Source organism: Epinephelus lanceolatus, chromosome 15, assembly GCF_041903045.1.
Source record: "Epinephelus lanceolatus isolate andai-2023 chromosome 15, ASM4190304v1, whole genome shotgun sequence".
In the NCBI taxonomy this organism is placed as follows: domain Eukaryota; kingdom Metazoa; phylum Chordata; class Actinopteri; order Perciformes; family Serranidae; genus Epinephelus; species Epinephelus lanceolatus.
The window spans coordinates 29,124,300-29,141,661 of record NC_135748.1 but is presented as its reverse complement, the minus strand read 5'-3'; positions in this window follow the sequence as shown (position 1 = coordinate 29,141,661).

The window sequence follows — 17,362 nt, the reverse complement described above, 5'->3', positions numbered from 1 at the left end:
CATGAACTAAACTGCAGACAGATGACAGCTCACTGACAGCTGACAGAAGCTGCAGTGACGGATGACATTCAAATGTGAGTACTAGGCCTACATAGTTTTTGTGTCTCGTGTGTACAGTTGATACAATGATATACTGCTGCAGCATGCTGAATGGGGTTTTGTTGTATCTCCAAGGTAACGTTCAGTGATAGTGTTAACATCCGACTTGCATACTTTTTCTTTTTGTTTCAATTTTCGTGCTACACGCTGCGATGGATATATGAGCAAGAGGGTCAAACTTCAAGGCCCAACTTTATGCCTGTGTTTGTCCCAACTGTATGCATACTCCAGGAAACAGTACATACTTTGTAAGAGCAACTGCAGAATGTACTGGTAGTAAAAAGAAAATGTATGTGATTTGAACACAGCTTATGTGTCTATTCATCAGATTGCTGATGTGCAGTATGTCCAATGTGAACGTAATGCACATGAGGTCAAAAGGTCAACAAACTCCATGAGAAGCAAATGAACTATTAAATGTAAACTACAGAAAACTAAGGGGTGCTGCCGAAATTTAAATGAGCTGTGTGCGGCCTTCACCTTTCAAACCAACAGAATAGCATATCCCCTTCATACAGTACATCAGACTGGTTATACAGGAGTGTGTGAGTATCTCTGAGGCTGATCTGAGGTCAGATTACTGCATCATGTAGCAATATAACCTCTGGTGCTTGCAGTCTGTATGCAGTGTGACATTAAACCATTTTGGCATGTTGTTTTGGTTTGAGGCGTAGGAACATCATTTGTGGACGTGCAGCTTATACATTAGGGTACTGGTTCCCAACCTGAGGTTTCCGACCTCACTGGGGGTCATCAAAGCCTCACAAGGGGTTGCCCGGCCTTCTTGGTTTTAAAGGGCATAAGGAAACATTAAAAGAAAATAAACAGTAGATCAAGATCAACATTAAATACACCATATGTAGCAATACAAAAAAACACAAAAAGATGAATTTGCAAATGACATTAAATGCTAAAAATACCTAATATGGATTAATCTCTAAAGCTTTTATTTCAGCATTAACATTAATTTCTATGAAGAAAACTAAAAGAAACTATTATTTTAAAAGTTCAGATTATTAGTCAAGATGACATTTTTAGAAAATCTCAGGGCAGAGCACGCTGGAGACCTGAATCTCTGCCAAACAGCCTCGTCCTGCATTAGAAAAGATGCACTTAAAACACCCAAAGAGCTAATGGAATGATGTCGAAGCAAAAGGAAGAGGAAAACACAAAAACCTTTCTCAGAAAGAAGCCTTTTAAGTATGTGTCACTACCAAAAAAAAAGAAAAAAGCGTAATACAGAGAATCCTATTAAAAAAAGTTCCTGCAAATATCAGGAAAGGCATCTGTGATGAAATGTTGAAAGGAAATTATGAGCTCAAAATTCATCATAATCGCTCATTTTACATAAAGTTCTTACAGTTAGACTTTGGGGTTAAATGTACAGTTTATCAGCTGTTAACTGTTACTGTTATGCACTGAATATAATACGGTACATACATAAAATATGCCACTTAAGGCTCATTTATACTCCCTTCACGTACGAAAATATACGTCTGTTTCAAATGTTGCAAAGGTCACTGCCCTCATACTTCTATGCGTCCTTTATAATGGCCTAGGTACAGCCAACAGATGGCACTAGAGGGCAGTCAAAAGTTTCACACAACAACCAACGAGGCGACGGTGGAGGAGTTCGTAATATTAAGGAGGCAGTGTTGTAGATGGTGGTCTGTGAGGACATTATGTACATGCCGATTTGTGGACAGAGAATTCTTTTCACTGTATTCCAGTGGTACTGCTCCGTTTCGTCTGTATCTGTAAGCTTTCAGAAAACACACACAAATATGGACGAAATGAAGGCAGAGTACAGACAGGAGGCTGCGTCCGTCACCGTATCTAACAGTGAGCATTAATGGGACCTTAAGCCCTGTTTCCACCAAGCAATATGGTACGGTTCAGTTGAGCACGCTTTTTTTCTGTTTCCACTGTGAAAAGTTGTGGATGGTACCAGTGGAAACGTTCCATACCGGCCCCATTTTCGGTCCCTTCTCTGTTGGGGTACCTAGCACACAGATCTGGTACTAAAAGGTGGAGCTGTGAACACTGCAGTCTGTTGATTGGTCAATAGAGGACGGTCACTCTGCTCAGGGCTGAGTTGTGGCTGGTTTTGTCACCACAGGCTCTCACAGCAGCTGACAAAAAAACTTAATTCACTGGGACGACTGCCGGCAAATTTCAAGGTGACTGACAGATCATCTATTTATTTTATTGCTTTATTTTTTAAGAAAGGGGCTGGTAATATAAGACTTTCTTCTTCCTGCCCCTTTTCGATCATGGAATCAAAGAATGTAACCAAATTGTGACAGATCTTGCAATATTGTTTCTATGACGCGGAATAAATAAAAAAAGAAAGAAAGAAAGAATGAAAATACAGACAGTACTTACTGACCCTCATGCCGACAAAAAGTCCAGTGTAGTTTTTTAATCCACAAAACTCGTTCGGGGTATCGGAGGATAACAGCTAGCCAGAATAACAGCTACACTTGAAGCGTATGGAACCCACATTTTGAAAGTGCAGTAAAACATCAGAATGGCTTGTCCATCGTAATGCAAGTGCCCTGAAGCCGCGCGAGACTAGCTGATGGCTAGCGGTGGTGCTAGTTCTCGAGTCTTGCCCGAATTGCCATGTAAACACAGCACGCTAACTGACCACGGTGAGAAATGATGCTATAAAAGTGGAGTAAATTACGTCTTTTCAAGTTAATTTTGCATGCCGTGGCTTCAGGGCACTTGGATTAAGACGGACGAGCCGTTCTGATGTTTTTGAAATGCATTGGCGGAATTTTATTACATTTTCAAAATGTGGGTTCCATGCACTTAAAGTGTAGCTGTTACTCCGGCTAGCTGTTATCCTCTGATTCCCCGAATGAGTTTTGTGGATTAATAAACTACACTGGACTTCTTGTTGGCATGACGGTCAGTAAGTACTGTCTGTATTTTCATTCTAAAGTGGCCATTTCATTTAAGAGTACTGTTTGCGATGGAAACGCTGGGGTCTAGGTACCATGTCTTAAGGGTTGCTTTTGGTTCCGAAGGTACCATACTGAAAGTGGTACTCCATACCCTTTGGGGTCCCTTAAGGAAAGAGGTTGGGAACCACTGCACTGGGGCTTTGCAATTATTGCATCATGTGTTTACTCCTGCTCTGTGCACTTATTTGGGGACAGAGGCTTGGATTGTATGCTTCGAACAATAACCTCCTCCACACTTTTTGAACATTTTTCCAAATCCAACAATCTGACGATTGTGCCCACGTCACGTAGCGACTGACCTGGTGTGCATCATTGAGAAACTAAGACAGAGTTTTTACCTCTCTCTCAGCCTGTTTTTGCATTCTTAACACAACCACTTTATTTACTTTTCGTGTGTACAACCAAGTGCAACTCTATCAATGCACTCAAGGAGAAACTGTCCAAATGTCCAACTTTCAAAGGCAGACTTTTCGCCCCCAAACTCGCCGAAGGACGAACAACTAGAACACACCGCTGCATCTGAAATGTTGATCCACTTACATTACTGTTATAACAGCATTTCAAGGTCGGACCTCAGTATTTAGCCATTACAACTGCATTTTTGTGGTAATGAGTTTTGGGAGACGGTGTAGTCTTTGGTACGTGGACACACAGGAGGACACACAACTCTAAAAAATGCAGTGTTCACAGTAATTGGGAAAAGTGAGTCCTTTTTGATGAGAGTTCCCAGTGTTCAACCACTATCCCACCGTTTCATAGCATAAAGTGCTCTTTGCGTTAATCAGTTAACTAATCCTACTTAAACTGCACAGTTTGAGACCCATTAATTACGCAATATAGCATGAGTCACGGAACACATAGCTCCCATACATCTTTATCCATCTCCTAATGGCACTCTTTGTGTGTGTGCGCGTGTGTGTCTGCATCTGGTCGGTGATGTGCAGCCAAGTGTGTTTGTATGTGTGTTTGCATGCTTGCATAATTGAATCTTAATGCAAATGTTTTCAAAGTGTGCCTCAGCTGCGCGTGTGCACATGTCTGCCTTTGTACCTCATACGTCTTTATTTTACTCTCATAATTAACAATCCAGCTTCATAGATGCTCATCCTCTGTGACAAATGAGGTCTGTGTTGGCCATGACCTAACCAAGGTCTGTTGTCTGTTTTAATGCTCCGGGGAGAGAAGCTGAGAAATGGGTCGGGAGAAAGAGAGGGATGGAGGGGGCGCGTGCGCTTGTGCTGACCTGTGCGGGTTATTAAGGCCAGGATTCATGTTATTGTAAACCCCACGGAGAGGAAAAGGCTTGGCTTTGATTCAGAGGACACTCAGTAGGAATAAGGATGCTCAGATGCTGGTGGCAACGTTGCCTCCCTGTATAATCTTTTCTCTCCATGTTATAGGTGCGCTGTCGATGGTTTGATAAGAACAAAATCCAGCTTTCAAAATAGGCGCTCTCAGCTCCTGTGAGATTTCATTTAATCATTTCTTTTCATCTTTCTCAGGCTTCTAAAGCGAACACCAATTTACACAAGCTGTGGTTTGCAAACAGATCCGGAGTTGAGATTTTTTTTTTTGAGGCTATGCCAAGATTTTCCTCACACCCCTTCAGAAACACCCACCCTTACCTAATGAAGCTGCTTTGAATGCCTCTTAATGCATCATGATGATGGCAAATACAAGACACAACGCACCACCTCGCAACTTAGACAGGTCTCGGCGTTTTACCCGGCGATGCTTGACTGAGTTCTGTGAGTTGCTGTCCCGACACTAATGAATCTCAGAAGATGGAGCTGATGATGAAAAGGAAATGTAAGACTGACAACTGTTGAGACGCAGGGATGTGGAGATAACAGGAAGCATTTCTCTCCCCCTGTTGCCCCCCCCTACCCCCACCCCTGGTGAGAAACATGTCAGGGCCTGTAATGAGTCTTTCTGTCTCATATGAAATGAAAGCATGCCATTATCACGACTCCATCATTCTCACATTACAAGTGAAATTACAGGGTGCTTGGAAAGGAGAGAGCGGTGGAAAGCTGAGGACATGAAATCATCATAAGAATATCGTCCAATTTCTAGAAACAGCGTCTCCTCGGTGTGCGTGTATTCCATAGGATCTCCAAGAGGAAACGGGATATGATAAATTATATTTCCATTCATATTAAGCCAGAGTCATTTCAAGAGGAGGAGTGTTCCCCGTGTGATCAGAGTGCCAATGAAAAATCCATTATTAGCAGCAAAACTTTTGTATTGGCTCCCGCGAGAAAGATCAAGGAGGAAGATGAAACATTGCCACGTGTAATTACCAGAAAATTCTAACTGTGCTTCACCAAAAATAGACGTGATAAAAGTAATGGATGGATAATTTTTTTGACAGCACCGTCTATAAGGAGACGAAAATATGGAGAAAATTGTTGGGTTGGACATTGTTTAGCTCTCACTCCTAGCTGACTCTCCACGGTCACTACATCATGGACGTCAATATGAATTACATTAAAGCAGCGTCAGGCTTGCCGGCTTTGATCTCAGCTGCGCTTTCTTTAGCTTGTGATGATGAACCTACAAGAAACTCATCAGCGCGACCAGAATGAGCAGCTATAATTGTCTTTACAAGGTCACGGAGTGATCTTTTTTAATTTGACGGCATTGTTAATTTCCTTTCAGCTAATATCATTGGACAAACTAATATCATTGGACAAAGAGGGAAGATGGGCTCCGCCTCAGGGGGGGTCCGTTCCTTTCATGGTCTTAAGTCCAGAAAAAAAAGGACAGTATTGGAAAGAAATTAGAGAAGTAAGGCTGATGACGCATACTGTAAAGAAAAAAAAAAATTGGGATTAGAGGTCCAGTGTGTCGGATCCAGGAGGATATATTGGCAGGAATGGATTAAATATAATAATTAAGCTCACCAACCGCTTTATTAGGTACACCTGTTCAACTGCTCATTATCGCAAATAGCTAATCAGCCAACTCAATGCATTCAGGTGTGTAGACATGGTCAAGATGACCTGCTGAAGTTCAAACCGATGGCTACTTCCAGCAGGATAACACACCATGTCACAAAGCTCAAATCATCTCAAACTGGTTTCTTGAACATGACAATGAGTTCACTGTACTCCAATGGCCTCCACAGTCACCAGATCTCAGTCCAGTAGAGCACCTTTGGGATGTGGTGGAACGGGAGATTCACATCATGGATGTGCAGCTGACAAATCCACAGCACCTGTGTGATGCTATCATGTCAATATGGACCAAAATCTCTGAGGAATGTCTCCAGCACCTTGTTGAATCTATGACACCAAGAATTAAGGCAGTTCTGAAGGCAAAATGAGTCCAACCTGGTACTAGCAAGGTGTACCTAATAAAGTGGCCAGTAAGTGTATGTTTTCCTTTAGTGTATAATCACCTTTTCATTACCTTAGAATGAGCCATTTATATCTACACAGGGAGCGGGTCCTTGTCTACGAAGTCAGCCATTTTGTAGCACAATGATTATACAGTAACCCAGAATGGACAAACCAAACACTGGCTCCAGATGGGGACTTTTAAATTTCTGCGTATGCCTCTGTAGTTAGCAGGCCATCCGCAACAAGAGCATTGGGAAAACACTGATTTTTTTTTTCTTCTTCTCTTTTTTTTTTAACATGAAACTTCTTTTATTCTGTGTTTTTACCGGTGTAAATCATCTGGTCCGTTTGTTCTGGAGAAGAAGAAATTCAGCTCCCAGTAAAAACCTTCTCAACATCTGGATCTTAAGTGATCAGAGAAAAAAGGTGAGCACACATTAGCAGGTGCTGGGTTAGCGGCCCGTCTCCAACATGCAAAACAGTGTCCGAGAAATAGTGGGGTTTTTTTTTCTGTGATTTAAATCACATGGTCCACTTGTTTTGGAGAGAAAGAGACCTCTGTGGATAATTCAGCTCTCGGAAAACGTCCTCATTTCAATCTTTGGTTATCAGAGAAAATAGGTGAGCACACATTTGCAGGTGCTGGGCCAGCGAGCCATCTGCTGTGTGCCAAACAGGTTAGGAGAAACACTGACAGTTACATGAAAGTGCTTTATTCATTGTTTACTGGCTTTAATCACCTGGTTTGTTTGTTTTGGAGAGGAAGAGACCTCTGGGGATAATTTGGCTCCCGCTTAAAACCTCCTCAAAAAAGAACGCTGAAGGAATTCTAACTGGAAGAAGTTTCAGCTGGTTGCAGTCTGCAATCCTCACTGCAAGCTGCCACTAAATCCCCCTAAATCTTACACACTGGACCTTTAAGATTAGTCTAAAGAGGTAGGCCAACAGAATATACACCTAAAATAAATAAATCTGTGATTGTGATAAAGAAAGATTTAGGAAATAATAAAAATTGGAGTTGTTCAGACAGGAAAGAGGTTAAGACTCTTGCTTTAGGAACCTGCTGACCTGAGGTGACATTCAACCTTGTGTCGTATAATCTTCTGTCTCCCTCCATGTATTTCTGCTGCCTCAGTAAAAAAAAAGGTGCAGACCTCCCTGCTGACCCTAAAAAATAGGGAGAAGGAAAGGGGATTAGCCCAGTGAGTTTTGGGACATTGGGGACGGAGCCAGAATCCAGCCACTGAGTTCACACTCTAGCAATTAGCCCAACTACTGTGCAGTGCACGGGAAGCTATCAATCATTGCACTTAGTCAGAGCGCGGTGTGTGTCTCTGTGTAGATGTGTGCGTGTGCAGCACTTCACTCTATCGACCGCTTATGAATCAATCAAAGATTTCTGTGATGCAACCAGGAGACAGGTTTAAACTCTGAATCACTTATCAACTTGACATCTACCTTGATACGCAGCGGCGCTCACGGTGGTGATGCATCACTCATTAGGCTTTCAGCTGTTCAGCGCGCATATCTGTATTTTTGGCGTACTATTGCGTCTGTGTTTGTGTCATTGAGCACACAGACGTTCACTGCACAGGCATGGAAGAAATAAAACTCTGCATGAACTGCATTCCTGCTTGTAATGGGGGGGTTTGTGCCGTCGTGAATCTGCAGGCGGCGGAGCTGGTTTCACTTTGTAGCATCTCGCGGCTGACAGAAATGGAAGATGAAAAAGGTTGAGGCTGAGGGCTCCCCAAGAAGAGATGGTGGTGTTTAATCAGGTCCTTCGTTCTTCTTCCCCCGCTGTGATGAGCGCTGGGCTTTAATTCTGCTGCTCCCGTCTGCTCTGGCATTCGTCTGTTGCCATGGCGAAGCCACACTTATTCTCATTCCAGTGGCATTCTGCTGATTCTGTGCCCAGCAAACACCCAAAGACGCTCACACATGCACAGACAACGGCACACATAAATCCTCGAATGCATGCATGTGGAAAACACACAATGCAATATATCCATATATACAAGCAGATGGACATGAGCACACACTCGCACAGACCCAATACACACATCTACTGTTTATCATGTGCAGGCATGAGGAGCATAAAGCCTCGAGCCTTTACTGACTTGAATGCAGATTCATGCTTCAACCATCTGTCAGCTAACAGCTCTCCATGTTGGCTGCCTGTGTAATTTGGACCTTCGCAGGCCAGTATGGAATCACATTGCATCATATATCTCACACAGGGTTTGTGTATATCTAACTAAGTAGCCCCATCCAGGGACAGAGCCCTGGGCATCTGCCCTTGGCGTCTTCAGCGCTGTCTGACAACAGCAGGGATGGGAGGAGGTTAAGGAGGGTTGGAAGAAAGTCTGGCAGAAGAAAAGAGGAGAGGGTGGGGTAAAGAAATGATGGCTGCAAATAAAACAGGAGAGGTGTAGATGAGGGCATCTGTATCAGCTTTATGGTTGTGCTGTACCTGGAAGGAACATCAGGAGTGGGTGGAGAGAACAAAGAAGGGGTTGTTTGCAGAATGAGGTGACGGGAAGAAAGTCTACAGGGTGAGGAGGTAAAGAAGAAAGAATGTAAAATGGGGATTGGGGGGTTGAGGGTAAGACCATCAAAAAATGACTGTAACCTTTCTGATCTACAATATGCATTCAGGTCCTGTAGGCCATGACAAAAACAGTAAAGGACACAAAATGCCAAATAATATAAATTATTTATTGTAACCAAGAATATAAAGTAAAAAGTAAAGTTGGCTATGAGTGGTGCTCATGTGGATGTGTGTGAATAATGTAGTGTGAGGTGTTGTGGAGTAAAAAGTATATCAAAAAGCTTAGCAGAGCAGTAGGGGATGCAGGCACTGGCAGGGAATAGAGATCCACACTGGAAACTGTGGCCTTTATGTCCTGTGGAGCTCTGGGCCTAGGTGCTCCAGATCTGGCTTAGGGACTGCAATTAGGCTCCTCCGACACCTGAAACCAGCACAGGCAAACCATCAGTTAACTGATGCAGCACACACAGACTAAGCAGAAGCCATTGCAACAGCAACTCTGATGAAGTGCACAAAATAACAGCATTGCGAGTGAGGTGCAGATGCACTGAGCACTGACAGTTACTCAAAGCCATAGGTGTAGATTTTGAATGAGGGACACACATCTTCCTCAAGATTTAGAACATGTGTGCTGGCGTGCCTCCACCATTTAAGGGGATGTGAACGAGGAAAAACATCCAACATACATTAACATCCCCCATATTTGTTGGTCACCAGGACGGGAACAAAACACTCTGGAGGTCAGCTCCTAACCTTGCTACTTTCAGGCAGCCTTGGGATGCAAAAGCAGAACGGAATTCGGTGTAGGTATGTGAATTGAAACACAGTGGACACAATAACACACATGATCACCTGCACCCTCTATAAGGTAGCGTATAATGAATGACATGACAACACACAACAAGGAAGGAAGTGGAGTGGTGTGTATCAGTGTGGTAAAAGAAAAATGAAAGAAATAAACTTTATTTCGGGTAATAACACGTTATGTGAGACTGCAAATAATATTACCTGAAATCCTGTTGGTAATCTGTTGTATTACTGCTAAAAACTAATATGTAACTGTAATGTGTTACCCTCAACACCATACACCATAAATCAATGCTGAAAAGGCCCAAACTGGTGAATCAAACTTTGCCATAATGCAGGATATTAAGTGTTTGATGCTCAAAACCCCCAAACCCCGAGTGTCCCGCCAAACGTTAAAAACAAAACCAACGTTCTTGCTTAAAGCTGAAAAGTACCCACGCAAATAAAGTTGAGATGGTTTGTTGTAGTTACATTTTTGTTGCCTGTATGCCTGTCTGAAAAAGTCACACAGAAATGTACAAAAGCAAATTTTTTTAGGTTGTTATAAATACTTTGATACCGCTGGAGAACTTTCATTCAAGGAAAAATATTTGGACGGACCTCAATTTTAGAGGATTTCTGCCTGCAGAAATATCTGTTACTTCATTCCAACTGATGTCATAGCTAGCTTGCTGCCAAAATTGTGGAACTTATGCTGTGTCTCAAATCACGTACTTCTGTACTTACACTTAATATTTTGAGTGCATAAGTGCGTTAACACTGAGAAGTACGGAAAAATGCAGTGCACTATGAGTACCCGGATGGTGCACTCAAAACGGTCAAAAAGTTGAGTGTGGAACGATGGACACTTCTCACCCTCAACGGTCACCATCTTGGCTACATAGCGGAAGGGGAGGGACCAATTTCAAACTGGAAATGGCAGCCGAGGACTGTGCGACCGTGAACGTCACTGCATTGTACAAATGTAAGTTATACATGTGTTTTTTGTACTAAGCACCACTATACTGTTGTCGGGTATAAGACAACAGTATGTTTGTTGGGTTAATTTAGCAGTCTGTAGTGATTTGGTACCGCGAACGATAACGCGAATGCTAATGCTAGTTTGCTAACTAGCTAATTTGCAGTCATCATTTCCGGTGAGTGCACAGCGGCCGTGTTTGGTTTGAGACAACATAGTCTCTATAAACAGACTCTACATTCAGTGAACATAGAGTCTGTAGGCAAACCCCGGAGATCTTGCCTCCGGAAGAAGAGCGGAAGAGCCCTGGTTTCCGGTTGTAGGCTGTTTCTAGTCCACGTGATATTGACCAATCACGTTTGAGCCGGCTGCAGTTTTTGCAAGGTTAAACAGTCCGTGCGGTGAACTAACGAGGCGGAACATAATTGCCGTCACTGCAAACTCTGAATCCATCGCAATGGTTCAGCATATTTACTTATATATAAACGGAAGTCGGAAACGGAAATTCGCCTCCTCCGCCCAAATCAAACCGGAATGCCAAAAAAATTGGGGGTCTGCCCCCAGAGGCTGTATCGCCTTCTGCCGGAAGTCAGACACCGAATACAGCTGATGGGTTCTGAGAATGGAGACAACACTAACCTGTCGAAATTTGTGCACTACGCAAATGAGTACATAGTGCACATAGTATACTACATAGAAGTGTACTCATGGAAGTATGTGATTTGAGACACACCAATGGTTTCTCAGCCCCTTATACTGCACGACAAACACCACAATAACTACCTCAACAACCAGGTACACAACAACACATGCTTGAGATCACTCAGCAGCTGGAGTAAGATGAAGATGTTAATGTAGCTATTATGGACTTGCTAACGTTATATGTTGGTCACAGAATGGGGCTAGCCACAACAACTAGCGTAAGCATCAGATTTGGGGTCCATTTAGTATTGTGTAGTTAATGTACAATGTATCGTCATACAACAGGTCATATGATATCTAATAAATCAATGGCCAAGGAATGGCGTCAGCATGTTACATAGACATTAGACAGTGGTGTCTAATGGGCTAGTTTAGTTTGGACACAGGCACACAACAAAACCTCCCCAGACAGGAAGTGTCTAAGGGGCTAATATTCATAACACAACAATCTTTGAACAGAGCAACACAGATAATTTGCACTGGTTCCAGTGTGCATAGTTGTCATGCAAAAAATCTGCATACGGATCTGCCTTATTCCCACACTGCTTTTTAGCATCGCACTGGTGAGAAAAGGCTTTTAAACTAATCAGCTGACTTTTTAATCAACTTTAAATCAACTGATTACAGCTTTAGACCTGCATGCAATCTGAGTGTGCAATCATCTTTTTCACGTTAAGCTCAAAGTCATATTTTTCCCCCAGTCTCTCAATACAGCACTGCAGAATATTAATTTGTTGCTGTGATCATTCCTCCTTCACATAAAGACCTTATTCATCTTTCTTTGTATTTTGATGGCCATCTTTTACAGTGTAGATTTTTTAAGAAGAAACCTCATCAAGGAGGAATGATTACAACAAGCAATAACTCTTATAATGTACATATGGCTTGTAGGTATTGTTTTACGTTACACATGATCTAAAGTCCTCATCAGCTGATTGATAGGTGATTAAAAAGTCAGCTGAACACTTCAATCACCAAAACTCTGTCTCTGTCTTTATCAAGCGAGGTTACCCACAAAAATGTCCCCACAACAAAGCATCTGAATGAAAAGATTTTTTGTTGTGTGGATATTTGTCAGCCGTCCCCGAGCAGATTGGAAGCCAACTGCCAGTGTTTGCATTGAAATTATTTACCAACCAGCCATTAAAGCCCAACTCCATTTTCATCCAAAACACACAAACATACACAGTTGGTCCTAAAAAATAAACAGTGATGTGTTGTGCTGTGCTGCATGAGCAAAGATATGATGATGATTTCTTTATCTAACGTAAATGAAGTGATAGTGGTGCCTATACAGAAACGATAATGAAATGCCATCTACTCACATATAAAGTACACAAATCTATTGTTGAGATGTAGTTTTGACCTGTAAAGTGTGTTTAGTGAGGAGGAAAGCAGCCTTTCTGAGATCTTTTTATCATTCTGTAGCTTTTTGGCAGTGTTTCTGATGCAATACAAATCTGAAAGTCCTTTTTTTCCCCTAAGAAATGTATGTTTTAGCCTCAAAATACTGTTTTTCCAAGTCCCTCTAAAAATGGTAAATGACCCGACATAGGTTTCTGCAAGATTGTATTCTTCTTTCATTGTTACATATAAACAGTTTTTGACCCAGGCACCTATGTGAAAGCTTAAGGCAGAGAGAGCACACCTTTTTGCCCTTCCATGTGCAAACAAAGAAAGCCTGAGGCAGAGAGAGCAAACCTCCCTGCCCTTCCATGTGCTGAGAACAGCAACAAAGACCCCCCCAGGAACATAACAGAGCAGCATCAGTGACAAACAGAAATGACACTGATAAGTCAGACACAGCATGAAAAAGGAGGAGCTGGGGTGGAGGCAGGTTGCAAAGCAGCTTGCAGAGGAAGCAGCAACAGTAGGCAGGCCAGAGTTGAAATGAGATTCACCAATTGGTTGCATAGAAAGGAATCATGTGATCTATCAGCTGACTCCCTTCCATCAATCAGCTGCTCCATCAGCTCCATGGAGGGCTCACCTTTGGTGGGGTGTACTTCCTGGGCTTCAAGTTGTTGTGCTGTCAGTTGTAGTAGGTGTTTCAGACCAGGGGTTTGAGGACGTGTTTTTTGCTATGAAGAGAGTTTAAGTATGACTACCAGGAAAAGCTCGACTCGGGAAGAGCCTGATCCCAGCAGTCATAGCTGCGCTGAACAAAAGTTCCTGTTAACTCAAAATGTCTACCTCTGTGAATGAACGAGATGTTTTGTGATGTCTGTGATATGTCTGTGCCTGTGATATTTGTGATTGATCTCTGTAAATGTACAATTAGTGGAAACGAATTTCCCTCTGGGACGAATAAAGTAGGTCTAAGTCTAAGGGCCCGCCCCAATACCCCCCTTAGCCCTACCCCTTGGCCCTACCTCTACATTTGCGCGTTCCCACGAGGGGTAGTGGTGTCCCAATTCCTTTTTGCGTGTAGGGGTAGGGGGCATAACGAGGGGTAGTGGGTATGAAACTAGCCCTTCGGAGCGAGGGATTTCAGATGCTGACTTGCCAGCGAGGGGTAGACGTCGCCATGGCTACCACCGAGTAAGAGACGGGGAAAAAGTTCATACATAGCTAACGTTACTGTCGTCAGGTTGCTTGTTAGCTAGCTAGCTAGCTCGCACAATCTGGCATCTGTCATCTGTCCTGTTCTGCAAAATTGTCGGACTTTTCACATTACAATAACACGCCAGCTAGTATAACTATGCTGCCTCGTAATGTTAGCTAGTTAGCTAGCTAGCAGAAGTCCCCTGTCGTTTGTCGTTCATCAAATGAAGCATGATGAATGCGATCGGTAACATGAATGAGACTCCATTGTAGATGCCGGTTGGAAATGTAAATGGCTCACGGCTTCCTGTTTAAAATAGTTATGTATGCGTGAACGTAACCGATGCGGTGACGTAGTGAGTGGTGTCCCAATTCCTAGGCAAAGATTTCAACCCCTACCCCTCACTGCTTCATTTTGAGGGCCAAGGGGCAGTGGGCAAGGGGGGGGGGGGGGGGTATTGGGATTGGGCCTAAGTCTAAGTCTACCTGCAGAAATAGTGTTCTTGTCATCTTTCCTTCCAACAAAATCAAAGTAATGGGAATATTTTCAGCTGCTTAATGTGAGCGTTTCCATCTTTCAAACTAGCTTGCTGCTTTGTGACATACATGCGCAGAATGATTACGACAATGAATCTGCATTTCAAGTCAGGGGTGTTCTAATGACTTGTTTGGTTTTGGGGTAACTATGATATTATTGCTGAAATTTGATTAGCAATTAGTTACTCGTTACTTCAAAAAGTAATATCATGTCTGTTCGTTACTGCTCAACACTGCATAAAAACGCAGGTTCTGCTGTGGACCTCCTGTTAGTTCGCTCGGAAAGTCGCACAATAACAAACAGACTAAACAATCGAGTCGGCGGTACACCAGCATCTCCCTTTTGCTGTGAGGTAAAATTTATTTTTTTGTCAATTGAGTCTGGTGGCCTTGAAGAGAACATAGATAATGGCTTCAGTTCGGCATCAGATAAGTGAGGGATCAGCACTGTAACCTACGTCACCACTCTTTGATAACAGTTGAGTTAGGCTTTATTTCACAAGCAAATGCAGATGGAGAAACCCTTTAAATTTCATCTCAATGCAGCTGTTTTTCACAGGGCTCAGTGATACATCACCAAATTCACCAAGAAAATTGGTCCTCCAAATGAACTTTGATTGATGACTCACCATTGTTAATAAGCACCATGGTGGCAACTGAACAATTATCATTTATCTATATTTTCAAATTTCAGGCCAGAAAACTAAATTCAGAAGATGACAGAGGATCTAAAACATGTACTTTTGATTGTGTATAAAGAGCTCTAGTGAGAGGGTGAGTCTGAAATGAAACAAAAATAAAAGTCTTTGAAAGCATAAAGGACACAAAGGCTTAGGAGCAGGATACAGGGACAGAGTAAGACGGAGGAACATGAGTCATGGTGGGTCAGAGACACAGTGAGAGAGTGATGAAAGTTAAAACACAATAGAACAAGGGTGTTAAACTCAAAGATTTTTGCCTTTTTTTAGGGTAAAGAAGTACAAGTACATTCTGAAACGCTGAAAACAGATGATGAACAGATGTCTTAAAAAAACAAGTGCAATTTTAATGTCTCCTGTGTAGTAATGTTGGCATCAACACACCAAAGTGGATTTATTGAGGAAGCAGGTTAAATTATCCCTCACATTACGAACCATCTACATATCAAAGGTTTTGGCAGTGTCTTAGATACAGAGTTCCACCAATGTTGTTTTAAGATACAAGTCTGATACAGATTCTTTTGTACTGAAGCTGCTGATTGACCGTACTTTGCACAGTGTTCAGTATCTTTATGACCACAGTAAGTATTCATTGTTTTTTCAGAGAACTGTATTCTGGTCAGGGTCTGCAGCATTTTACATGAAGTAGGCTACTCACCGCTTAACTCGCTCCTGAAACCTGGCAGCTCGTAGCCTTTGCACGCAGAGGCGGATAATGAGACAATGGGCCCCTGGGCACAGATATGCAGAAGGCCCCGTCATCTCTCCTCCACAGGAGCAAGACACTCAGACTTTGTGATGTTTGCCTCCTTTTTGTGGTTTAGTATCTCTTTGTAGTCATTTTGTGTCTTTTTTAGTCATGTTCTTTTTGTGGTTGTTTTTTGTCTCTTTGTGTAGATTTTGTGGTCCTATTGGGCAACTTTGTATCTTTTTGGTCGTTTTGTGTCTCTTTAGGGCAATTTCGTGGTTTTTTTGGGTCGGTTTGTGTCTTTTTTGGTCGTTTTGTGTCTTTGTATAGATTTTGTGTCTCTTTAGGGTAATCTTGTTTTTTTTTTGGGGGGGGGGGTTGTTTTGTGTCTCTTTGTAGTCATTTTCTGTCTCATTAGGGCAATTTTGTGTTTTTCTTGTAGTTGTTTTGTGTCTGAAGTCATTTTGTGTCTTATTTGGATGTTTTGTGTCTCTTTAGGGTAATTTTTCCTATATTTTGGTCATTTTTTGTGTCTTTTTGTTGTTTTGTGTCTCTTTGTAGTAATTTTCTGTCTCTTTAGGGCAATTTTGTGTCTTTTTTGGTCAGTTTGTGTCCTTTTTGGTTATTTTGTGTCTCTTTAGGGGAATTTTTCATCTTTTTGGTCATTTTTTGTGTTTTTTTGTGTTGTGTCTCTGCATTTTCTGTCTCTTAAGGGCAATTGGGTGTCTTTTTCATCCTTTTGTGTGTTTTTGTGGTTGTTTTGTGTCTCATTGTGTAGATTTTGTGGTCCTATGGGACAATTTTGTTTCTTTTTGGTTGCTTTGTGTCTCATTAGGGCAATTTTGTGTTTTTCTTATAGTCATTTTGTGTCTTATTTGGATGTTTTGTGTCTCTTTAGGGTGATTTTTCCCATATTTTGGTCATTTTTTGTGTCTTTTTGTTGTTTTGTATCTCTTTGTAGTAATTTTCTATCTCTTTAGGGCAATTTTGTGTCTTTTTTGGTCAGTTTGTGTCCTTTTTGGTTATTTTGTGTCTCTTTGGGGCAATTTTTCATCTTTTTGGTCATTTTTTGTGTTTTTTGTGTTGTGTCTCTGCATTTTCTGTCTCTTAAGGGCAATTGGGTGTCTTTTTCGTCCTTTTGTGTGTTTTTGTGGTTGTTTTATGTCTCACTATGTAGATTTTGTGGTCCTATGGGACAATTTTGCTTCTTTTTGGTTGCTTTGTGTCTTTTTGTTGTTGTTTTGTGTCTCTTTGTAGTAATTTTGTGTCTCTTTAGGGCGATTTTGTGTTTTTGTGGTTGTTTTGTGTTTCTTTGTAGTCATTTTGTGTCTCTTCAGGGCATTTTTTGGTCCTTTTTGTTTTCTTGTGGTTGTCTTGTGTCTCTTTGTAGTCATTTTATGTCTTATCAAGCTAACGTTTTGTCTCTTTTGAGGTAATGTTTTGTCTTTTGGGGGTTTTTTTG